Raw genomic sequence first — 26,478 nt, forward strand, 5'->3', positions numbered from 1 at the left:
TATGAGAACTCGCGGTGCGAGATTTAGGTATTTGTGTTCCGTAACCCCCTAAGTGTGCATTGCAGAGTATTAAAAAGATCTCCGGACAATATATTTGCCACATATTCATCTTTTGGATTTGCATCTCTTGTACTTTTTTACGTGTTTGCAGGTAAAATTATTGGATATAGGTTCCACCTTTTTTACAAAACGCTGCTTTTTCTTGTTACCCAAACATGTTTCGGCACTTCTGTACCATCATCAGTGGGATTTGTTTATTGAAAAAGCAGTAAAAAGTGAACATATTTTAAGTAGTAACTTATCTAACAAAATAAGGCCTAAAGATAATTTTTGTTGGTTTTTGTTCTTACCTTGATGTTACATTACATGGTTTTTCAGGACCTGTATGATGTCCTTCACTGATAGCTTGCCATCTGAAAATCAAACGATGTAAATATGAATTTTATTAGCGAGTTAACACATCTCTTGATTTTTATAAATGTGAGTTTAGTGTGGCAAAATTACATTACTCACAAATATATACACAAAACATTTTGATTTGCAGATGACAAGCTGTCAGTGCAGGACACCGTACAGATTGTCCTGCAAAACCATGTAATGTAAAATCAAGGTAAGAACAAAAACGAAGAGCAGCTGTCTTCAGGCCTCACTTTGTTCACTTTTTACAGTTTTTTCAATGAACAAAACTCACTGATGATGGATGGCACATAGGTGCCGAAACGTATTTGGGTAACAAGAAAATACAGTGTTTTCTATAAATGGCGGAACCTATATCCAGTAATTAGCCAAATAAATGTGGTGTGTATGTGCCGTCGATTTTATGGAACCAGCGCAATAAGATGGGTCGAAGGGGAGACATGATAGAACGGCAGAAAGGAACAGAGATGCAATGACCTCATCATGAATAAATTTGCCTGTTTGCTGGTGTGACAACATGGTCTGTTCAACATGTGCCCCACTTGCTGCCGTGTAGCCCTGCGTGGAGCGCTGCCGCACGCTGCACATTTTTACGCCAATGCCGTGTATGGTACAACAATTGAGGGCTGACTGGCACTTGTATTTGAAAATAAACTAGTGGCCGCTTTTAATTTTGATGTTTCCTTTTTTTCCTAAAAAAAATCTCTTGGAGAACGACGTTTTTCAAATGATGTCCTCTCGTTTGCACATGATGACTTAATTATTTTGACACCTTTTTAAAACTAAATCCCTCAGACAGAACAGTTTGACTGATGGTACCCTTCTTGGACTCAAAGTCCTGTTGTGTACGAAAAAAGTTGAGAAGTTTTCGAGAAGCTAGTGTTCCTTTGTATTGTCAATAATATTGCAGAAATTGCTGCTTATAACACAGGGAAAATGAAACAGCGAGACATCTAGAGGGATTTATGTGTGCATGATAAATCCCTTTCCCCGAAAATTTCCTTCCTTCATATCTCCTCTGTGTTACCGCAGATGACATGCCAGTGATCTCATTTGTACTAAGTCTGCAGTACATGCGAGTTGCCTAATTGCTTCCACCACCCTGAGTGGAATGCATAGGTCCTGCATAATGTTTAGCTACCTGCAGTCTTCTGTAGTTGTTGACCCTTGCGCAGAAAACGACATGTAGGTCGTCAGTCTTGAGGCTGATCTGATTTGATCCATTATAAATGGCTCTGAAAGCCTGCGACTGTGAAAACAATAGGTTTGTTTTTAAATAACTCATCTGCTACCAGTCACGATTTTCTTTATTTAATTTTTCGCACGACGCGTTTCGGGAAATGATTCCCCTTTTCAAGTGCGTTTTTTGTGTTTGTTATGCAATTGCTATGTGATGTTGTTGATGTGTGAGATTCTGCTTCATTTCGTTGACTTTACTGCAATATATAAGAAAACACGCGATTTTTAGTTGGTTGTCGATCTTTCTGTGAATTTAGTGGTGAAATTTAGAAGAATTTGTACTTACAGTTTCGTTATGGTCCATTTGTGCAGAGTCTCACACACACTTAACATTACACGCAACTTGTACACTTTTAAACATCGAAAACATTTTACATAAACAAAACCGTTACACAGATGCTCCTACAAATAGTCAACAGAGATGACATTGGGTCGGGAAGTCATTCTGCACCCACCTTATTGACCTGATCCTGCGCCCTCAGGTTTTTCACCTTTTCCGCTCTCTATGGAGCAACCTCCTAGGAACTTCCTTTCCGGATGAAAATGCGCTCCGAACATGGCACTATGATCTCTTCGTCTCAAAACCACGTGATTTCTACATTCGTGGTATCGAGAAGTGACTCCAGCGCTGGCAGTTTGTTGTAAATAGTGAAGGAGAATATATTATTCATGTCTAAAGCTTCTGTTATGTGTATCTATTGCATTTATTATACTTATGGAAACACGCTACCACCTTATGCATTAACCCATTAAATTTTAATGTTATATATCTCTTCGTTTTAACACACTGAAATGAGTTTAACTAATTAAGACGAATGCTGAGCCGCTGTTATTTATTCCATATAAGGCCGACGTTGAGATTTAAACAGGTCTGAAGAAACGTAATACGCCTCCTCGAGATGGTGGGAGCACGACAAATACTGACGTATTGCAAACGCAGCTACATCTGCCCGCTCGCTACTTACGCAATCAGCATTTCTCCAGTCCACGGTAGTCGGTACGGGTCAAGTAGATTACTCGTTATTGCGGAAGTCCGCGTCACAGCTCATTCATATGGAGATCGCACCGGTGTCCGGTGGTCGCCATTTGAAATTCAACGCACTCGATTACTGCTCCTCTGAAAACTCAATGATGTGGTCCCGATAGCGGGAGGCAGTAGCGCCAGCTGCTCGCCTTCTGGCCACACTTATTCCTCCGGAGTTTCTGACGCTCCGCTTCTCAATTTGAGCTGAAACTGTTTAGAATGCTACGGAGTACACGTAAGAACTAATTAAATGAAAAGGGCAATTTGTTTAACCAAAACATTTCTAACAAAATTTGCACCCCTAGAAATAGAAAAGTTAGACACTACACTCCAGTGGTAAGGTCGGAGTGGTCAAATACACCGATGAGTCCGCCGCGAGATTGAATGGCTCCTGGTTGTGCTGCAAGCACGTGACGTGTAAGGAAAGTTCTCTGCGCAACATAATTAGGGATCAGAGGTAAACTTTTTCTAAACCCTCTAAATGCCTCCCATTGCAATGCATAAATTTGAAATTTGCCTCAAAGGTGCCGACAACGTTCCTCTGCAATGTGTGGCGCCCTGTGACGCCACCCTCTGGCTCGGGTGCGCTTCAAAAACAAGATGTCGACACATGCGAAATAAAGGCCACAGCTCAGAAGTTCATGTGAGGTGCAAGGTAGGATAATGACGTCACATTTCCATCAAATTTCACCACAATTCTGACAAACGCCACCGCGGAAATGTCATATGGTGGGAAGGCCGTCAAACCCTCCCTTACTCAGATTTTAGCCCTTCTTTTGACGCCTCTTGGATGGCGCTCAGAACCGCGACGCCCAGCGTTGAAATCACACGGTGTCATTATGGGTGGCCGAGGAAAACATATCAGATACACAAAGGCTCAGGTCGACGCGAAAAGACCATAGTGTCTTGACAAGCTTTGAGCCTGCTGACTCCTCCGGACGATTCAACTCTGCCCTATGGACACCGCGGACTAGCAACTCCACTGAAGGTGACCGCACCACTTTGGAGTACAGTGAGACCACAATTAATCTCTGGTATAGATGGTGGAACCAGTAAGACCCATTCAAAACCATTCAACGAAATTTGAACGCCATTCCAAGCAGCCGAAGGTCCGTATTGTCGTTCAATCCTTTTAATTCGCACACTCCTGGGATGTGTTCACGGATTGGGGGAGACGGGGGGAGGGATTTGCGACACTGGCACATTCGTGAAGAAAACAGCAAATGGTCCCTCAAAGACCACATAGTTCGGCAAAACCCTCGATGCCACGCGTCCACCTTTGCTGAGCGTCTTAAAAATGTACCTGTACAGACACAACCCATGACGACAGTCGTAGGCCACTGCAGACAGGCTACGCTTCTGTTCTTGCACCTGCTAGCACGTCTTCCGGAATAGTAGGGCGGTCGAATTAGTTGTGTTGACGGACCCAATTAGGTAATACAACTTCTTCCCATTCTGTAGGATTGCACACTTCTCTGATATATTTTTACAACAATTAGAGTTGTTTAAGGTTTCTTTGCTCAACGCAAGCATTTCGTCAACACATGAGGCGTAAACGGACATACAGACAGTAAATGGCAACACGTGCAATCGAGCTATAAAAATTAAAAGTGATCGAAGGGTGCTTGCACACCATTGGGGCACGCAAATTTTCGCAAAAATGCGTAACGCCATTGGTCGTAGGTGGGCGGGGGGAGTGGAGAGTATGAGGGGGAGGGGAGAAGCAATTCTGAGAATAACGTCATTGCCCGGATACTGGATGCTAACTTTACACAGACCATACGTTCATGCCACATAATTCTGTTCGTCCATAAAACAAATAAATACTTAAATTAAAAGCATTCTATTGTTTTTTATTTTCGTGTGCCATAGGTTTCGGGTTCTTTGCCTACTTCCTACATGTTAGGCATTAATGTAGAGAACATTGCACAACCATTCGAAGACACCTTTAAATGGTTTTATGTCGCAAGATAAGACACTTAGCTAGCTAATAATAAAGATAATGATTTTCCAGTAATAATTCCATATGATGTATACAAAGTCATCTGAAGTATGGTGAAATCAGGGAGACTACATGTTACTGGGCTTCAATAAAAATAATTAAAGTTAGACGTTCTGTAATGCAAAACAAACTCACGAAACTATTTACATAATAACTGTGCAGGAGGACAACTGCAGAAACTGTAAAGATATTATAGTTGATCTGTTTCAGAAGACAGGATACGAACAAGATTTAAACTGTAGACCTATCAGCTTCCTCGCTAAAATTTGCAAAATGTTTGCTGAAATTACAACCAACCTTAGAGAAAAACAGGAACAGGTTCGATTCAGAAGTACATATAGCTGACTTGATCATGTTGTGGCCGAAATTGTAGAATGGGGCAGTGGGTATGAATTACCACTTCGACTACGGAAAAAAGGAGAAATATCTGGACGGTAAATGATGACAACCAAAACAGTTGCAGGATAAAGATTTATTAAAATTCTTGGCCAAGGTTTCGGTATATATAAATATACTTTCATCAGAAGTAAAAAATCTAAAATTACATCCTGCAACGGAGATTAATAAAACAATTGTGTCAAAGGCGTCGTCAATAGTTGGCACAATTGCTTTATTAATCTCCACTGCAGGATGTAATTTTAGATCTTTTACTTCTGATGAAGGTATATTTATATATACCGAAACCTTGGTCAAGAGTTTTAATAAATCTTTATCCTGCAACTGTTTTGGCTGTCATCATTTACCGTGAAGAATTTCAGCAGTTGCTGTTTCAGCCATGTTTAAAATCTTGAAAGAAATATCTGGGTTAAACGTCCCATCGACGGCGAGGTGATCAGAGACGGTACACAAGCTCGGACGGGGGAAAGATGGGAGAGAGAGTACGCCATGTTGTTTTAAAAGGAACCACCCGAGCATTACCCATAATGGATCTAGCATCGAGGGAAACAACTGAAATCCTAAATCTGGATGGCCAGACGAGGATTCCAATTGTCCTCCGCCCGAATGAAAGTCCAGTGTCTTACCACTGCGCCACCTCGCTCTGTTTTGCCGAAGAGTCACAGAGTTTCAAAAAGAATGAGTGTACACCAATGCCTTAGGAAAAAAGGCGCCGCTTGAACTTACGCAGGTGTAATTATCGATATACAAGGTGAACACAAAGTCAACCGACAAAATTTCGGGGACTGCTCAGGGATACTTTCTGAGTATTGTGGTATAAGTTACTTGTGATCTTCGATGAAACGTTACAGGGTAATGATATAATTATGATTTATTTGATTTGTTGTCGCAGTTACCTTTTTTCCTTGTAAGGAGCATCATAACAGTGAAATATACAGTTTACTTCTCATTTTATTGTGCTGCCAATCAAAGTTGTTCTTGCGTTTACTTCATGAGTACACGTAACTGAGCAGCAAAAAGGCACATTAGTTGCTAGAACAAAAATTGTTGAGCGATGAACAGAAGAAGTGACTGATTCCTTGCTGAAGTTACTTTGCTTACGCATATCATAGTGTTATATCATACGATAATACGTTTCTACTATAGTGTTATTAATTATGTACTGTCTATAAGGCACGGGAAGAGTAACTGGCTGATCATTTGTTACCTCAAGTACTCCCCCACTGGTGACATTTCAATTGCGTAGAAGATATTACTCGTAGGCCCTTATTACGACACTGAATGAGAGAGAACGTGAACTGACAGTTCGCTCGGAATGTCGCTATATGTGAGCTACCCGCAAATGGGGCCCTGAGCCTTTATAGAGGCAGTCCATGCGCTGTATTCCTCATCCATCCCTTAAATCTAGCTATACAAAACGGTTTTTCATAACGCACATTACGGGGGCAGGATGGGGGTGCTTAACGCACAAATTAAAAAGTTAAATAAATGTAAATTCGTTAATTGTTGTTGACTAATGTTATTTTTAAAGAGGTACATATTTATCACACTCTTAGCGGCATCAACGAATTTTCAGTAATGTGTAATTCCAAGAGGAGGGAGGTACTTTATGGCCATCTTAAAAGAAATTTAAAAATGCAAGTTTCATTAACTGTTGTTGACTTCTGCTCACAACATACTTATTAAAGAGACGCTGATATGTAAGTAGGCTCCTGAACTTGAAAATATGGAGTATGACGTTTATTGTGGAGAGTGACGTCTGCTAACGAGACTTGAATTTTTAAGTTAAGTTTAGCTGAAAAATTTTAAACATTTATGAAATCTGGTACAAGAATTCATCAGAAAGAATAAATGTTTTTTTCAGAACTTTAAAATTACAACTAGACTACAAAATTTTCAAAAGGTGGACACAAAGTAACTCTCTCCCACTGGCTATGTCGCATGGTTAGCCTAATACAAAGGTCTTTAAGAGTACTGCAGCACAGTTCTTAGTAGCACCGTTGCAAGAGAAGCAATTGTGGGTGATTTTGAAGCCTAGTTAAACTCGTCCCTGAAAAAGACTAACAGAAAGGATTTTTACCAAGTGTACGTTCAATGCGTCTAAAAATTCTGAACAATTCATTCAGCCCATTATGTTTATGATTTCCGGACAATTTTCCTGTAGACTTATCTTGTCCATGTTTCTTATTGTTCAAAGACCACCCAAGGTTCACGGAAAGATTACGTCACAAGCTCACGGAGGTAAGCGCAAGAGCTCACGTGTATAGCAGCAACAAAAACCTGACTAATAACTTCGAGTTCCGTGAGGCTAGAAAAAGCCTCAGCGTTGGGCCATTTCTCCTCGTATGATGGGAGAGCGAAAATCGAGACAAATGTTTTCTTGTCTCGCACAGATGAGCAGCGCAAAAGTGACGTGTAGCGCAGTACTGGCCGTGCTTCGTAGTTTTTACGGCGCTGACGTCACGCACTGTGTTGCTGGCTGTTGTGCCTACACCTGGCAGCGGCGCCTGTGATCTGGCAAGTGTTAACTCACATCCGCTTCATCGCCACTCTAGCACTTCTTTACTGCGAAGCCTCATCCACAGTACGTCACAGCTACTGTCTAAAAACGAAAAACACTGACCTTCAGCTGCTAACTGCGGAAGACATCATATTCTGCCCGACTGGCTGCGTGGTTTGCGGACTTATCTCGGAGTCTCACGAGTCCATTCAAACTGTAGACAGCAGCCGTGGCTCCGCTAAGAATGTGTCGTGACTAAGCAGTAAATGCATGCGAATTCCTGCTATTATTATGCACCGGAACTTTCCGAATGGTTCGTGACCGGAAATCGTGAGAAGGAGACGGAGAAGAGAAGAGGAATGAATTATGTGAGAACGTTTAGACTAAAGCTGGTCAGTGTATACGGTTAACCGATGAGTAAGTTTGAGCTACGAGAAATGCGCACCCGCCGGTTATTTGCGGTATCACCGTAGGTACTGACAGGGAATCGGGACCCAGCCGGAGCAAACAGAGTGATCGGGCGGGATGACACAGCGGTTAGCACACTGGACATGTATTCGGGAGAAAGACGGTTCAAATCCGCGGCCGGCCATCCATTTTCCGTGATTCCCTTACATCGCTCTAGGCACATTCTGAGGTTGTTCCTTTGAAAGTTCACAGCCAATTTCCTTCCCCATCCGTGAAACAGTCCCAGCCAGTGCTCCGTCTCTAATGACCTCGAGGTCGACGGTACGTTAAACACTAATCTTCCTTCAAACGGAGGAATGATGATGATGATGATGATGATGATGATGTTTGGTTTGTGGGGCGCTCAACTGCGCGGTCATCAGCGCCCAGACAAAGTCACAATTTTTACATAGTCCAATTTCTTTCATAGTCCAATCTAGGCACTGTCACGAATGATGATGATGATGATGATGAAATGATGAGAATAACACAAACACCCAGTGCTCCGGCGGAGAAAATCCCCATCCCGGCCGGGAATCGGACCCGGGACCCCGTGATCCAGCAAATGGAGGGAGCAATCATTTGCTGGATTGTAGCGGGTCTGGTTGTGTAGCGAGTAAATCGGATCTTCCGACTATTGCTTTCCCTCCGGTGATGATGATGATGATGATGAGCGTTTGGCGTCATTGGCCGGGAGGCCCCTCGCGGGGCAGGTCCGGCCGCCATATCGCAGGTCTTATGACATTCGGCGCCACCTTGGGCGACCTGCACGCCGGATGGGGATGAAATGATGATGAACACAACACAACACCCAGTCCCTGAGCGGAGAAAATCTCCGACCCAGCCGGGAATCGAACCCGGGCCCAGAGGACGGCAATCCGTCACGCTGACCACTCAGCTACTGGGGCGGACTCCCTCCGGTTACTTACAGTGGTAACACAGGAAGCAATGTAGAAACGTGTGAGGCAGTCATTTGACTAAAGACAGCAGACGAACATTGACGCTATGTTTACGCGGAAGTGTCATCGTTGAGTGGCTACGCTGTGGATACAGGATGACTGAATATTCGTATGTAGTGTGACAAATGGAAGAGTGCTTTAAACATAGAAAAATGTAAAGTAATGCAGCTGAGTAGTAAAAACAACCCTGTGATGTTCGAATGTGCTGCTTGATACGATCACGACTATTAAATAGCTAAGCGGGACATTGCAAAACGATATGAAATAGAACGAGTACGTAACGTCGGTAGCGATAGGTCGACTTCGATTTATTGGGAGAATTGTAGGAAAGTGTAGCTCATCAATAAAGGAGGCAGCTTATAGAATAATATTGCGATCCATTCTCCAGTAATGGTCGACTGTTTGGTATGTTCATCAGGTCAGATTGAAGGATACAACGAAACAATTCAATAGCGTGCCGCTAGATTTGTTGCCGTTAGATTCGAACAAATCGCGGGTATAACGGAAATGTTCCGTGGATTCAAATGGGAATCCCTGGAGGGAAGCGGCATTCGAGCCTGACTGGAGAACGATGTACTGGCGCGGACGTGCATCTCGCGTAATGACCCCAAAAACAAGATAGGAGAAATCATAGGGCTCGTTCAGAGGCATAGCGACAGTCCGTTTTTCCCTCGCTCCATTTACGAGCGGAACAGGTAATGGAACGAGTAGTAGTGGTACAACGTACCCTTTGCATTGTAGCATGTGGTGGCTTTCACTACGTATGAACGGGGAGGTTATAATTAAAGTGCAGATACTCACAGATATTCAGTGTGGGCTGCAATTATCGCATGGCAGTGAAACTTAGTAGGTATTCTAATGCGTTAAAGCGGAACCGATTTACGCTGAAAAAAAAAAGTTCCAATTTTGGCCACGAGGTGCAAATCTAGAGCTGTGTATGCAAGAAAGACGTATCGAAAAGTTTCCATATGTAATAGGTTACAAACGGTACGTGGATAGAAAAGGCAAAACAAGTGAGAAAGGCGTAATGTTAATTTTATTATAAACCATCCCTTACACAATTTGTTCAGTATGAGCACCGGAGACGTCAACGAGATGTTGCAACTGTAAAACGACGTGATCAACAGTTGCTTGCAGCAGGTCCAGTGCAATCTGAGCAAACTGTTCCTGTATAGTGGCCTTCTGATAAAGTAGACACCGAACGTGTCCCCGGTAAACGCGTTCCTTTAGATATCCCCAGAGCCAAAAGCCACATGAATTCAGATCTGCTGATCTTGCAGGCAATGTATGTGGAAAACCTCTGGAGTTAACACGTTCGTGGTCACTAGGTTAGCTATATGAGGTGACCGGCCGCTGTGACCGAGCAGTTCTAGGCGCTACAGTCCGGAACCGCGCTGCTGCTACGGTCGCAGATTCGAATCCTGCGTGAGGCATGGATGTGATGTCCTTAAGTTAGTTAGGTTTAAGTAATTCTAAGTCTAGGGGACTGATGACCTCAGATGCTAAGTGACATAGTGCTTAGAGCCATTTGAAACAGTTACACTACTGGCCATTAAAATTGCTACACCACGAAGATGATGTGCTACAGACGCGAAATTTAACCGACAGGAAGACGATGCTGTGATATGCAAATGATTAGCTTTTCAGAGCATTCACACAAGGTTGGAGCCGGTGGCGACACCTACAACGTGCTGACATGAGGAAAGTTTCCAACCGATTTCTCAAACACAAACAGCAGTTGACCGGCGTTGCCTGGTGAAACGTTGTTGTGATGCCTCGTGTAAGGAGGAGAAATGCGTACCATCACGTTTCCGAATTTGATAAAGGTCGGATTGTAGCCTATCGCGATTGCGGTTTATAGTATCGCGACATTGCTGCTCACGTTGGTCGAGATCCAATGACTGTTAGCACAATATGGAATCGGTGGGTTCAGAAGAGTAATACTGAACGCCGTGCTGGATCCCAACGGCCTCGTATCACTAGCAGTCAAGATGACAGGCATCTCATCCGCATGGCTGTAACGGATCGTGCAGCCACGTCTCGGTCCCTGAGTCGACAGATTGGGACGTTTGCAAGACAACAACCATGTGCACGAACAGTTCGACGACGTTTGCAGCAGCATGGACTGTCAGCTCGGAAACCATGGCTGCGGTTACCCTTGTCGCTGCCTCACAGACAGGAGCATCTGCGATGGTGTACTCAACGACGAACCTGGGTGCACGAATGGAAAAACGTCATTTTTTCGGATGAATCCAGGTTCTGTTTACAGCATCATGATGGTCACATCCGTGTTTGGCGACATCGCGGTGAACGCACATTGGAAGCGTGTATTCGTCATCGCCATACTGGCGTATCATGCGGCGTGATGGTATGGGGTGACATTGGTTACACGTCTCGGTCACCTCTTGTTCGCATCGACGGCACTTTGAAAAGTGGACGTTACATTTCAGATGTGTTACGACCCGTGGCTCTACCCTTCATTCGATCCCTGCGAAACGCTACATTTCAGCAGGATAATGCACGACCGCGTGTTGCAGGTCCTGTACGGGCCTTTCTGGATACAGAAAATGTTCGAATGCTACGCGGGCCAGCACATTCTCCAGATCTCTCAGCAATTGAAAACGTCTGGTCAATGGAGGTCGAGCATCTGGCTCGTCACAATACGCCAGTCACTACTCTTGATGAACTGTGGTATCGTGTTGAAGCTGCATGGGCAGCTGTACCTGTACACGCCATCCAAGCTCTGTTTGACTCAGTGCCCAGGCGTGTCAAGGCCGTTATTCCGGCCAGAGGTGGTTGCTCTGGGTACTGATTTCTCAGGATCTATGCACCCAAATTGCGTGAAAATGTAATCACATGTCAGTTCTAGTATAATATATTTGTCCAATGAATACCCGTTTATCATCTGCATTTCTTGTTGGTGTAGCAATTTTAATGGCCAGTAGTGTATATGAGGTGTTGCCCCATCTTACATGAAAACAGTGTTCACACAGCTGCGCTCTTACAAAGTAGGAATCACATGCTGTACAAGGAGGTCTCCACAACGTGCAGACGTCATGGCACACCAGACAAGCCCTCTGGGTGTATTCTCTTCAAAGAAGAACGGCCTGAGAATAAAGGTGCTTGTGAATCCACACCAGACAGTCAGATACGGCGAGTGCAATATCTCTTCGTGCACAACACGCGGTTTAAGAGCACCCCAAATTCGGCAGTTCTGTGTATTCAGCGCATCTTGTAGCGTAAAATGTGCCTCGTCACTACATAGAATATTGCCCAGCAACAAGTCATCAACTTCGATCTGTGTCAGAAACCGCAGACCGTGTTGGGAACGTTGCTGCGCATCATGATGTCTCAGTTGCTCCGTCGTCTGGATCTTGTATGTGTACCAGCGTAAAATAGACCGCAAATATTTCCGTTCTGCTGAGCATGGGATGTAGAATTCTCGAGACACTGCACGAACACTGGTACTATCCGGGGCGCATGCTGCGCGATCAGGTACAGCAACAGCAACCTTGTCACCAACTTCCACCGGCGTAGAACGCCTTCCTCTTCCAGGTGCCCGTGTTTTAGAATGTCATTATTATTTTCTTTAAACTGTTAAACGATATCGGGTTTCTCTTCAGACCTTTCTGTCGGCGATGCTCTCTCAGTGAGCCGTTCAAATAAAACCGTTTCACTAACAGCGCATGGTCTCTATTCTCGATAGCCAAACTGTTCACTCACTTTATGGCTTGTCAAATGACACCGTACATGTCATACTGTCATACAAACAGTGTATAGCGTCACATTTGCGTCTGGTGGCCAGAATTGGAACTAATGTCTTTTTTCTGTGTAAATCGGTTCCGAATTTACGCATTAGCACCGTTACCAAATTTCACTGCTGTACGATAATAACAGACCATATTGGACATCCCCCAAGAACCATGGACCTTGCCGTTGGTGGGGAGGCTTGCGTGCCTCAGCGATACAGATGGCCGTACCGTAGGTGCAACCACAACGGAGGGGTATCTGTTGAGAGGCCAGACAAACGTGTGGTTCCTGAAGAGGGGCAGCAGCCTTTTCAGTAGTTGCAGGGGCAACAGTCTGGATAATTGACTGATCTGGCCTTGTAACATTAACCAAAACGGCCTTGTTGTGCTGGTACTGCGAACGGCTGAAAGCAAGGGGAAACTACAGCCGTTATTTTTCCCGAGGACATGCAGCTTTACTGTATGATTAAATGATGATGGCGTCCTCTTGGGTAAAATATTCCGGAGGTAAAATAGTCCCCCATTCGGATCTCCGGGCGGGGACTACTCAAGAGGACGTCGTTATCAGGAGAAAGAAAACTAGCGTTCTACGGATCGGAGCGTGGAATGTCAGATCCCTTAATCGGGCAGAGAGGTTAGAAAATTTAAAAAGGGAAATGGATAGGTTAAATTTAGATATAGTGGGAATTAGTGAAGTTCGGTGGCAGGAGGAACAAGACTTTTCCTCAGGTGAATACAGGGTTATAAATACAAAATCAAACAGGGGTAATGCAGGAGTAGGTTTAATAATGAATAAAAAAATAAGAGTGCAGGTAAGCTACTACAAACAGCATAGTGAACGCATTACTGTGGCCAAGATAGACACAAAGCCCATGCCTACTACGGTAGTACAAGTTTATATGCCAACTAGCTCTGCAGATGATGAAGAAATTGATGAAATGTATGACGAGATAAAAGAAATTATTCAGGTAGTGAAGGGAGACGAAAATTTAATAGTCATGGGTGACTGGAATTCGTCAGTAGGAAAAGGGAGAGAAGGAAACATAGTAGGTGAATATGGATTGGGGGGAGGAAATGAAAGAGGAAGCCGCCTTGTAGAATTTTGCACAGAGCATAACTTAATCACAGCTAACACTTGGTTCAAGAATCATAAAAGAAGGTTGTATACCTGGAAGAATCCTGGAGATACTAAAAGGTATCAGATAGATTATGTAATGGTAAGACAGGGATTTAGGAACCAGGTTTTAAATTGTAAGACATTTCCAGGGGCAGATGTGGATTCTGACCACAATCTATTGGTTATGAACTGCAGATTGAAACTGAAGAAACTGCAAAAAGGTGGGAATTTAAGGAGGTGGGACCTGGATAAAAGGAAAGAACCAGAGGTTGTACAGAGTTTCAGGGAGAGTATAAGGGAACAATTGACAGGAATGGGGGAAAGAAATACAGTGGAAGAAGAATGGGTAGCTCTGAGGGATGAAGTAGTGAAGGCAGCAGACGATCAAGTAGGTAAAAAGACGAGGGCTAATAGAAATCCTTGGGTAACAGAAGAAAAATTGAATTTAATTGATGAAAGGAGAAAATATAAAAATGCAGTAAATGAAGCAGGCAAAAAGCAATACAAACGTCTCAAAAATGAGATCGACAGGAAGTGCAAAATGGCTAAGCAGGGATGGCTACAGGACAAATGTAAGGATCTAGAGGCTTGTCTCACTAGGGGTAAGATAGATACTCCCTACAGGAAAATTAAAGAGACCTTTGGAGAGAAGAGAACCACTTGTATGAATATCAAGAGCTCAGATGGCAACCCAGTTCTAAGCAAAGAAGGGAAGGCAGAAAGGTGGAAGGAGTATATAGAGGGTTTATACAAGGGCGATGTACTTGAGGACAATATTATGGAAATGGAAGAGGATGTAGATGAAGACGAAATGGGAGATAAGATACTGCGTGAAGAGTTTGACAGAGCACTGAAAGACCTGAGTCGAAACAAGGCCCCCGGAATAGACAACATTCCATTAGAACTACTGATGGCCTTGGGAGAGCCAGTCATGACAAAACTCTACCATCTGGTGAGCAAGATGTATGAGACAGGCGAAATACCCTCAGACTTCAAGAAGAATATAATAATTCCAATCCCAAAGAAAGCAGGTGTTGACAGATGTGAAAATTACCGAACTATCAGTTTAATAAGTCACAGCTGCAAAATACTAACGCGAATTCTTTACAGACGAATGGAAAAACTGGTAGAAGCGGACCTCGGGGAAGATCAGTTTGGATTCCGTAGAAATGTTGGAACACGTGAGGCAATACTAACCTTAAGACTTATCTTAGAAGAAAGATTAGAAAAAGGCAAACCTATGTTTCTAGCATTTGTAGACTTAGAGAAAGCTTTTGACAATGTTGACTGGAATACTCTCTTTCAAATTCTGAAGGTGGCAGGGGTAAAATACAGGGAGCGAAAGGCTATTTACAATTTGTACAGAAACCAGATGGCAGTTATAAGAGTCGAGGGACATGAAAGGGAAGCAGTGGTTGGGAAAGGAGTGAGACAGGGTTGTAGCCTGTCCCCGATGTTATTCAATCTGTATATTGAGCAAGCAGTACAGGAAACAAAAGAAAAATTCGGAGTAGGTATTAAAATTCATGGAGAAGAAGTAAAAACTTTGAGGTTCGCCGATGACATTGTAATTCTGTCAGAGACAGCAAAGGACTTGGAAGAGCAGTTGAACGGAATGGACAGTGTCTTGAAAGGAGGATATAAGATGAACATCAACAAAAGCAAAACAAGGATAATGGAATGTAGTCAAATTAAATCCGGTGATGCTGAGGGAATTAGATTAGGAAATGAGACACTTAAAGTAGTAAAGGAGTTTTGCTATTTAGGGAGTAAAATAACAGATGATGGTCGTAGTAGAGTGGATATAAAATGTAGACTGGCAATGGCAAGGAAATCGTTTCTGAAGAAGAGAAATTTGTTAACATCGAGTATAGATTTAAGTGTCAGGAAGTCGTTTCTGAAAGTATTTGTATGGAGTGTAGCCATGTATGGAAGTGAAACATGGACGATAACTGGTTTGGACAAGAAGAGAATAGAAGCGTTCGAAATGTGGTGCTACAGAAGAATGCTGAAGATAAGGTGGGTAGATCACGTAACTAATGAGGAGGTATTGAATAGGATTGGGGAGAAGAGAAGTTTGTGGCACAACTTGACTAGAAGAAGGGATCGGTTGGTAGGACATGTTTTGAGGCATCAAGGGATCACAAATTTAGCATTGGAGGGCAGCGTGGAGGGTAAAAATCCTAGAGGGAGACCAAGAGATGAATACACTAAGCAGATTGAGAAGGATGTAGGTTGCAGTAGGTACTGGGAGATGAAGAAGCTTGCACAGGATAGAGTAGCATGGAGAGCTGCATCAAACCAGTCTCAGGACTGAAGACCACAACAACAACAACATTGGACATCCGTGAGCAGCTACACTTTTACTACGAGTATAACCATCCGAAAGATGTAGAGTGCAATATAGAGAAGCAGGAACGTGCAAGAATCTCTCTAGATTAATACATACAACCGTTGGTTTTGTTGGTTGCAGGATCCTTTTCTATTACCGTTTTTGCAGCGTGTGTTGCATCTGCGGTGCCTTTGGCTGTTGTAAAGCCAACTTGGTTCTCTCTTACAGCTAACAGTCTGAATAGCTGTTCATTTATGATATTTTCGAAGATCTCTATGGTACGTGAAGTAAGTTACAGTCCTCTATAATTTTCACAACAGCGTGCACCTCATTTGTTTTGTAGGACGGTACCAGTATATAATTACCTCCAGTCATCTGGCAATACTTCACATTTGAAGATATTGTCTAAAAGTTCTGTGTGCCATGTGAAGCTGTCTCCTGTGAGAAATCACCATAGCTCCACAGGCATTTGGACAGGCTACACTGATTAATTTCGTGAGGAAGGCTACATGTAACTCTTGGTAAAACACACGAATTTCGCAGTTACTGCCTGGCCGGGTTGGGGATTTTCTCCACCGGGGGACTGGGTGTTTGTGTTGTCCTTGAGCATCCCACAAACCAATCATCATCATCACCTCAGTTACTGTTTCCCTAAATTTAATTTGAGTTGAATACGTAGTATCAATTGTGCATTTGCGTCAATAGGTGACGGCACGAAATAATGGCAGTGCAAACCGTTGAGATACGCTAAACGTGCAATGTAATGTATATTTGATGTGTTGTATTCGCTAAATATTCTTGGTACCAGACATAAATAGGTGGCAAGAAGAGAACTCCGTACCACTGACAGTAGTTGCTGCTATTGAGGTAACTTTCTTGCACGCAGCAACTATGCAGCCTCGTCACAGGGCCAGATAGGGTTAGGAAACAGCTAAAAAAAATGACACCAGAGATTAATAAGTTTACAGTAATTTATAAAGACAAATTATTCAATGTCACTCAAAGTTCACTTGCTCTGACCCACGTTTGAACACAGGTACAGTCCCCTATCTAGCGAACGATGACTAACGTAGCTAGCGGCATGTCTAGTTAGTCTGCTCTGGGCGGCGACTCTAGGTAATACTGATGCTGTCTTCGGGCACTGTGTTGATGCTGTACAACTAACTGTTCATAGACATTCTATGAGTCGAGCCTAGGGTCCGCTTTTGTTCGTGGCTGACGGATTGCTGTTCACTTGGGAACTATACACATCAAAAAAAGTTTTGCATCACCTTGGTTCCGAGAGTTCCGGAACCTGTACAGATAATTGGAATAGAGATCAACATAAACATCGTTTCCGCCCTTTTTATTGCTCATGAAAACCACCCATTGCATGTTGTACCACCATACAGCGAGACCTGCAGAGGTGTTGGTACAGATTGTTGTACACACCGGTACCTCAAATACCCAGTAGCACGTCCTCTTGCATTGATGCATGCCTGTATTCGTCGTGGCATACTATCCACAAGTTCATTAAGGCACTGTTGGTCCAGATTGTCCTACTTCTCAACGGTGATTTGGTGTAGGTCACTCAGAGTGATTGATGGGTCACGTCGTCCATAAACAGCCTTTTTCAATCTATCCCAGGCATGTTCGATAGGGTTCATGTCTGGAGAACATGGTGACCATTCTAGTCGAGCGATGTCGTTATCCTGGAGGAAGTTATTCACAAGATGTGCACGATGGGAGCGCGAATTCTCGTCCATGAAGACGAACGCCACGCCAATACGCTGCCGATATGGTTACGCTATCGGTCAGAGGGAGGGACTCACGTATCGTACAGTCGTTGCGGCGCCTTCCATGACCACCAGCGGCGTACGACGGCCCCACTTAATGCCACCCCAAAACATCAGGTAACCTCCACCTTGCTGCATTCTCTGGACAGTGTGTCTAAGGCGTTGAGCCTGACCAGATTGCCTCCAAACACTTCTCCGACGATTGTCTGGTTGAAGGCATATGCGACATTCATCAGTAAAGAGAACGTGATGCCAATCCTGAGCGGTTCATTCGGCATGTTGTTGGTCCCATCTGTAGCGCTGCATGGTGTCGTGGTTGCAAATGGACGTAGGGAGTAAAGTCCTGTGGCTGCACGAAAAGCATTATTCAGCATGGTGGCGTTGCTGTAAGGGTTCCTCCGAGCCAGAATCCGTAGTTAGCGGTCATCCACTGCAGTAGTTGCCCTTAGTCGGCCTGAGCGAGACATCATCGACAGTTCCTGTCTCTCTGTATCTCCTCGATGTTTGAACAACATCTCTTCGGTTCACTCCGAGACGCCTGGGCACTTTCCTTGTTGGGAGCCCTTCCTGGCACAAAGTAACAATGCGGACGCGATCGAACCGCGGTATTGACCATCTAGGTATGGCTGAACTACAGACAAGAGGAGCCGTGCACCTCCTTCCATTTGGAATGACTGGAACTGATCGGCTGTTGGACCCCTCCGTCTAATAGGCGCTGCTCATGCATGGTTATTTACATCTTTGGGCAGGTTAAGTGACATCTGCGAACAGTCAAAGGAGCTGTGTGTTTGATGCAAGATCCGCAGTCAACGTCTATCTTTAGGAGTTCTGGGAAACGGGGTGATGCAAAACTTTTTTTGATGTGTGTATTTGTGTGATGCAAGGTGGAAGCGTAAGATAGTCAATGCTTTGTGCGCCCTCTATAGCGTCTGACCATAACTACGAGAGTGTACTGAATGTAATGCCTCTGATTTTTTTATGTGAAAATTCTTAAAGCTTATTAAATAAAAATCTTAAATAAAACAAACTTTACTAACATTCTGCACCTTTACTCTTCATATCTGCATATTTCTTTCTCAACTGGCGACGAACACATTTTCCCCAACAAGAGACCAGTTTGTTGGCACTGTCACTGTAGAATGTTTGACTTTGTTGCTGGAGCCGCAACGTGACCTCTGCTTGCTCCGTTTCATCACTATTAAAGTGAAGTCGAAGAGGGTATTTTTTTAGGTTTTGGGAACAGATGAAAACCGTATGGGGCCAAATCGTGGCTGTATGGAGGATGATCGATAACAGTGAACCCAGGGCTTCGGACTGTTGCGAGATGTCGCAGCTCTCGTGTGTGGTGTGACATTGTCATGGTGAAAAAGTTTGGAAATTTGTGGTAAGATCTTATGGGACCAAACTGCTGAGGTCATCGGTCCCTAAGCCCTCACACTACTTAATCTAACTGAAACTAACTTACGCTATGGGCAACACACACACCCATGCCCGAGGAAGGATTCGAACCACCGGAGGGGGGAGCCGCACGGACCATGACAAGGCGCCTGAGACCGCACGGCTACCCCGCGCGCTGTCATGCTCAAGGAGAGGTTGCTGAATGTGTGGACAAGCTCTTCGATTTCGAGACTCGATTACAGCACGCTTTTTCTAACGCACCGCCATGTTCCCAGCTACAATTCTAAGCCTCTAAAGGCAGAGGACTGCAAATACGTACACATAAAGAATAAGGATGTAGAATGTTAGCCGCGCGGAGAGGCCGCGCAGTTACAGCTGACATGTCACGGACTGCGCGGCTGCTCCCGCCGGAGGTTCGAGTCCTCCCTCGAGCATGGGTGTGTGTGTGTTGTTTTAGCATTCGTTAGTTTACGTAGTGTGTAAGTCTAGGGACCGATGACCTCAGCAATTTGGTCCCTTAGGAATTCACACACATTTGAACATTTTGTGGAATTTTAATATGATGATGAGGTCCCATACTTCGAGGAGTGCAGGGAACAATACGGGAGACCCGCACCGCTGTACTAGGCAAGGTCCTAATGGAGGTGGTATGCCATTGCCTTCCTCCGACCGTAATGGGGATGAATGATGATGATGAAGACGACACAAGAACACCCAGTCATCCCGAGGCAGGAAAAATCCCTGACCTCACCGGAAATCGAACCGGGGACCCCGTGCGCGGAAAGTGAGAACGCTACCGCATGACCAGGAACTGCGAACTGAATGTTAATAACGTTTGTTTTATTTAAAAAACTTTTAGAGTTTTCACGTAAAAAATTCATAGGCAATACTTCTGCGCAGGCTGTCGAATGTTGCGCCTCTCTGAAGGATGGTCTCGCCGTGTGGCGGCCTGTGTGTATGAGGCTGTCTCCCATGTCTGCTGCAGCACACACAAGCGTGACAGTTTAAAGTTTGTGCCAGATTTGTACTCTAGTACAGCCCGGAAGTTCTGTTCCTCCCTGTTCCGATATACCCTGTGGGAGAACCTCTGGTAGTTGTGTTCGGAAGTTCTGAAACTTCCGTGAGAACGAAAGTTTTAGCACGACATGGAATCGTGCTCAGATAGCCTAATGGACACCGGACACCTCCACGAAATCGGCTCACGTCCGACACCCTTCTGCAAATACTGGAATATCTTAAGGTGCGGTTACACGGGTCATATACAGGGACTGGACGAAAATATGGAAACACCGAGAGACAGGTAAGCTTGAAAATAAATGCGGATGTTAGAAAAGCCTACAGGTTGCGCTTTTGTAGCGGACCACGGACGGCACCTGTACAATGTTCACAATACGTTGCAAGTGTCAGTCATAGTCAGAACAGCGTTCTGTGTAGTTGTGAGTGCAAAGTGTATTCGAAAGTGGGCAAATTGTTGGTGCTCGTATGGTGGGGGCTTCCGTAACTAAACCAGCCAAAGTGTTTGGTCTCTCAAGAGGCGCCATCTTGAAGATTTATACCCCGTACAGTGAAAGCGGAGAAATTTCATCCGCCAAGTCACGACGTGAAGAAATTGTGTGTTAAGTGATCGTGTGCGACGGTCACTGAAGAGGATTGTGCCGAAAAATAAGAGGGAGACAGCTACAAACGTCACTGCAGAACTGAATGTCGCACTCACGAGCCCTGTTAGCGCCAAGAGTGGAACATGCAGGGAGTTCTGTCATGATATGGGTATCCATATCACGACGAGATCCCTGATCACACAGCTCGCATCGCTTAGGACTGGTTCCTTCTCCCCTGGCCACTACATTCACTAGATCACAATATTAGCGAGCTTTTGCAGGCAACTTTGGAGAGAAGGTTATGTGATCGCTATACACCTCCGTCACCGGTACCTGAACTTGACATTATTTTTCAGGAAGAATGGTATGAGATTCCACTGAAAACCATATAGGATCTGTATTTATCCATTCCGAGACGACTGGAAGCTGTTTTACATACAACATCGTATTAGGCACGGTAAGGTTGTGTTTTTGGAGTTTCCATGTTTTTGCTCAACCCCTGTATTGCGGGAATGTGTCGCCGCAATAGTGTTGCAGTCAACATTACTACAATTTAGCTACAATATAGGGCAATATGGAGCAGGTTCAAAATGGTTCAAATAGCTCTGAGCACTATGGGACTTAACATCGGAAGTCATCAGTCCCCTAGAACTTAGAACTACTTAAACCTAACTAACCTAAGGGCATCAACACATCCATGTCCGAGGCAGGATTCGAACCTGCGACCGTAGCGGTCTCGCGGTTCCAGACTGAAGCGCCTAGAACCGCTCGGCCACACCGGCCGGCTATGGAGCAGGCTGTGGCTGTCATTTGGAAAGGTATGGTTAAGATATTGCCAGTATTGTCCACCAAGGTTCGAGAACATTTCTTATGGGTAGGACATACCTACCTCTGTCCTTCTCTGCAAATGCACCCTTTCTCTCTCATCCTTGCGTCCTCTTTCTCTCGCCGACAGCGCTTGAGTACCAAGTCACGTAACTTGAGCGATGGAACATATTACTTCGCTTCCGTTCGATTGTTGGCAACTGTACATAGAGGTACTTCGTTTTCTACAAGAATGTAGAAATGAGCAAACAAAAAACCATACATGTGGTATGTTCAGGACATTATGACCACAGACCTAGTATCGGTATAAACCCGTCCACGCGAGAGCATCACCCGGCAAGGAATGACTGCTAGCAGACACACGCACGGTGCATATTGTCAGTGAACATGCTGTCCGTGTGTAGAATGGGGGAGGTGCGCTATCTAACCGAGTTTCACCGAGGGCAGATTGTGATGACCCTGAGGCTCGGCACGAGCATTTCAAAAACTTCACGACTTGTCGGGTGTTCGAGGAGTGCTGTGGCGAGTGTCTTCAACACATAACGAAACCAAGGTGAAACCACAAATAGACGTCGTGGGGTTGGGCGACAACCCCTCAGTACAGATACAGAACGGCGTAGGCTGGGCAGACTAGTACGTAAGACAGGACATGCGGCTAACTGTGGCGGATCTAACATCAGACTTTAATGCTGCGCAGAGCATAAGTGTGTCTGAACATACAGTGCACCGAACACTCCTAACGATGGTCTTCTGCAGCCGATGACCCATGCATGTGCCAACGTTAACAGGACATCAGCAACTACGACTGAAATGGGCACGTGACCATCGGCACAGGAATTTGGCGCAGCGGCAGAGCATTGCATGGCGTGATGAATCCCGATACCTTCTTCATCATGCCGGTGGGGGGGTCACGAATCCGTCGTCTTTCAGTGGAACAACTCCTTGATAAATGTACTGCAGGACAGAAACAAGCTAGCTGCGGCTCCATTTTGCTCTGGGGAACATTCACGTGGGCATCCGTAGGACCAGTGGAGCTCGTGCAAGGCACCATGACGAGCAAAGGAGTCTCGTACACTGATCGCAGACAACATACACTCCTTCATGACGATCATGTTTCCCGAAGGCAGTGGCATTTTTCAGCGAGATAATGCGCCATGTCACAAGGCCAGAAATGTGATGGAATGATTCGAGGAACACAGTGACGAGTTTCAGTTGATATGCTGGCTCCCCAACTCACCAGATCTCAACCCTATCGAACACATGTGAGATATGACTGAACGTGGCGTCAGAGCTAATCGCCCCCTTCCCCGGAATTTACGGGAATTGGGTGACTTGTGTGCGTGCAGATGCGGTGCTAACTCCCTCCAGCGACCTACCAAGGCGTCACTGCTTCCATGCCAAGACGCGTTGCCACTGTTATCCATGCCAAATGTGGACATACCGGAGGGCCGGTGTGGCCCAGCGGCTCTAGGCACTTCAGTCCGGAACCGCGCTGCTGCTACGGTCGCAGGTTCGAATCCTGCCTCGGGCATGGATATGTGTGATGTCCTTAGGTTTAAGTAATTCTAAGTCTAGGGGACTGATGACCTCAGATGTTAAGTCCCATAGTGCTGAGAGCCATTTGTGGATATACCGGTTATTAGGTAGGTGGTCAAGACGTTCTGGCTGATCAGTATATGTGGCCATGCCTTTGGGACGTAGAAAGTAACAGCCCTATATAGCCCTACGAGGACAGAAATCCGATAAAAGACATTCTCGGTACTACCATTGTGTTAGATCTACAGCAGTAAGGCACAATTGGCTTCCACGTATATTCTTAAAATTTCTAAACTTCAGTCAGCGACGTTGCATGTGAGTTGACGTTCATTGGCACCAAAGAGGTAACTGTACATTTTTAAAAATGTTTGTATGGATTACATTCCACGTCCCATCACTCTGGTCGATGACGCACTGCATTTGTGAAATACGTAGTTCTATCACTGTTCTGGTAAACCACAATAAAATATCACAAGCATTTCTTCCATCAAAGCTTTGCAAACCTCTGGTACCATCTCCCTGTTTAGGAAATTAGGAATACTAACTACTGCTTTCCAATACATTTATTCCTTAATGCAAGTTATCATTAAAAATATATCTCTTTATTCAGAAACACACATTCTCAATAACGTACCACCAGCAATAAAAATTTTAACTACTAACGAAGTTCAGTTTAAGAGGAGCGTAAAGGATTTATTGGTGGCCAACTCCTACTACACTGATGGATACTGAAGTAGAACAATAGATGTGCATATGTTGCTGCGGGCCGGAGTGGCCGTGCGGTTCTAGGCGCTACAGTCTGGAACCGAGCGACTGCTACGGTCGCAGGTTCGATTCCTGCCTCAGGCATGGATGTGTGTGATGTCCTTAGGTTAGTTAGATTGTAACGTTGTTGGTTTAATTTGTTCTGCAAGCGGTACTGATAGACAATAAAAGCGGTTTAAAAGCTGTGAGCTGTCTTGGGAAGTTAACCTTGCATTACTGAGCAACTGTTTCAACAGGTATCCAGACTAGCTTACCAAATTTGCAACCAGACTAACATTAATTATAATCATTTAATAGTCATACGACAACTGGTGATATATGTATATAAAAGAGAATTTAAATAAAAAGAAATAAATCAGTTTACATTTGGAAATTTATTTTAACATTGATCATTGAAATTTCAGCATATTAAACTTGAATCATAACTAAGCTGGTGCCTTATTTAGGTTTGTGAAAATGTGATTTTTTTAATCTTATGGAACACATCAAATAGGGAGCCAAGATTGGGAGACTACATACAACACTGCATTCATAAAATAACACACGAAGAACATTGAAACATATCCAAGAGGAAATTAACCGCAACCAACCGATTCAATTTTCACCCAAAGAAGTTACGTTCGTAGCACAATCCTGTCCGTCATGAAATTACCACACACTGGTATACTAAATGCATACTAACTCTCTGTGAAATGTTCCCGAAAAGAATAGCTGAGAGCTACTTTGATGCTGACACCACATGCTTCACGTGGTCAACTTGGTTTACACAAAGAGTGTAACTCCACAATAATTTTGATAATTAAAATAAATTACATAGAAACGCAATTTACAAAAGAAAAACCTCGAACTGGTTACTATCGTCTTACTATTAACCTGATGGGTCAAACAATTGTATAAGCACGTGGTACTGATCTCACAAAGTACACCCCACGTGGGTTGAACATAAAGAAAAGTTGCTATATTGAAAAATATTGTCAAGACGAGACGTTATAATCTCACGCACATTCGCATTTAAGATCAACACGTGGTTCCACTTTACTCACAAAGTAGTGACAAAGCAACTACTGGAAGATATTCTGAACTTCACACTCGAAATACACTGCGTTGCAATTTTTAAGATTACATTAGATATTTTAGAGCTAAACCTGAAATAAAGGTGATTAAATTTTCAGTTAGGCTGAACTTAAGAAATCCATTGTCCTACGGACTTAGCAGACCGCGCTTAGCCGGAGATCTTACCACTTCAGACGCTCGCTGCGGAAAGACTGCCGTGGTCCCTTCCTGAGGGTGGCTCACAAATACAAACGGAAGTGGCCAGAGGGGCAGCTTCCTATACCAACATGACAAGGGACGGGCAGGACCATACTAAGGATAGAAACCTCTTTGCTTTTAGAAAGCGTAGCTACCTGTTCCGATGTTGGTCCTACTGTTCTCTAGCAGACAGGCTTGTCTGCTACCCTCAAGCATGCAATTAGAAATACATTTGCTCATTCATCCTCTCACACAGAAGGGAAGGGGGATGACAGTATCTTATCATATACAGTATATAAAAGAAAGCGGATGTAGGTTCCGTGTGAGACTGTGTGACATGAATTACATATAAACTGTGTTTTAAAGTGTAGTAGTGTGACAGATCGTTCTTGTTTATGTGTAACAGTAACACGTTCCACTACTCAGTCTCCTCCCAGATAGTCAGAAACGCCACAGTAAATTTAGAAGAGGAATTTATGCCGTAAATGACAACAGATTTAAGAAATTAACATGAAAGGAATCCAACAGAGACCTTTCAAGGTTTAATTAGTTCTACGTTCTAGGCGACCGATGACCTCAGAAGTTAAGTCGCATGGTGTTCAGAGCCATTTGAACCATTTTTGAACCATATGTTACTAATAACATCAAATAACGGGAGTATTAGTACACTCTGATTTCTGTACGAATTCAGTGCAATAATGCGATCATCGTGATTAAGTGTCCTAAAACGAGTTTTCTATTTGACACACTTGACTATTATAGCCCAAGAGTTATGATATGCATCTCAGTGAATTGAGTATTTACATGTTTCGTAACAAGTTATTTATCACTGTTTAAATTAAAATGTACTTAAGATTTTTTTGACATATTCCGCATCCATGAGGACCATTTCACTTGGGATCTGTGGAGGGTACAGAACCACATTTTTTCTACTTTGGAAATACGAGGGCCGTTCAGAAAGTAACCTCCGGTTGATTTAAAAAAATACACCAAGTTAAATAAAAATATTTTAATATATACATCTTACAACTACATCTTTGCACTATTTTTCTACATAGTCTCCATAGCGATTGAGGCACTTAATCGTATCTCTTCACAAGCTTTGAAATTCCTTCTGCATAAAAATCACCCGCTTGTGCCTGGAGCCA

This window comes from Schistocerca serialis, chromosome 3 (assembly GCF_023864345.2).
Source record: "Schistocerca serialis cubense isolate TAMUIC-IGC-003099 chromosome 3, iqSchSeri2.2, whole genome shotgun sequence".
In the NCBI taxonomy this organism is placed as follows: Eukaryota; Metazoa; Arthropoda; class Insecta; order Orthoptera; family Acrididae; genus Schistocerca; species Schistocerca serialis.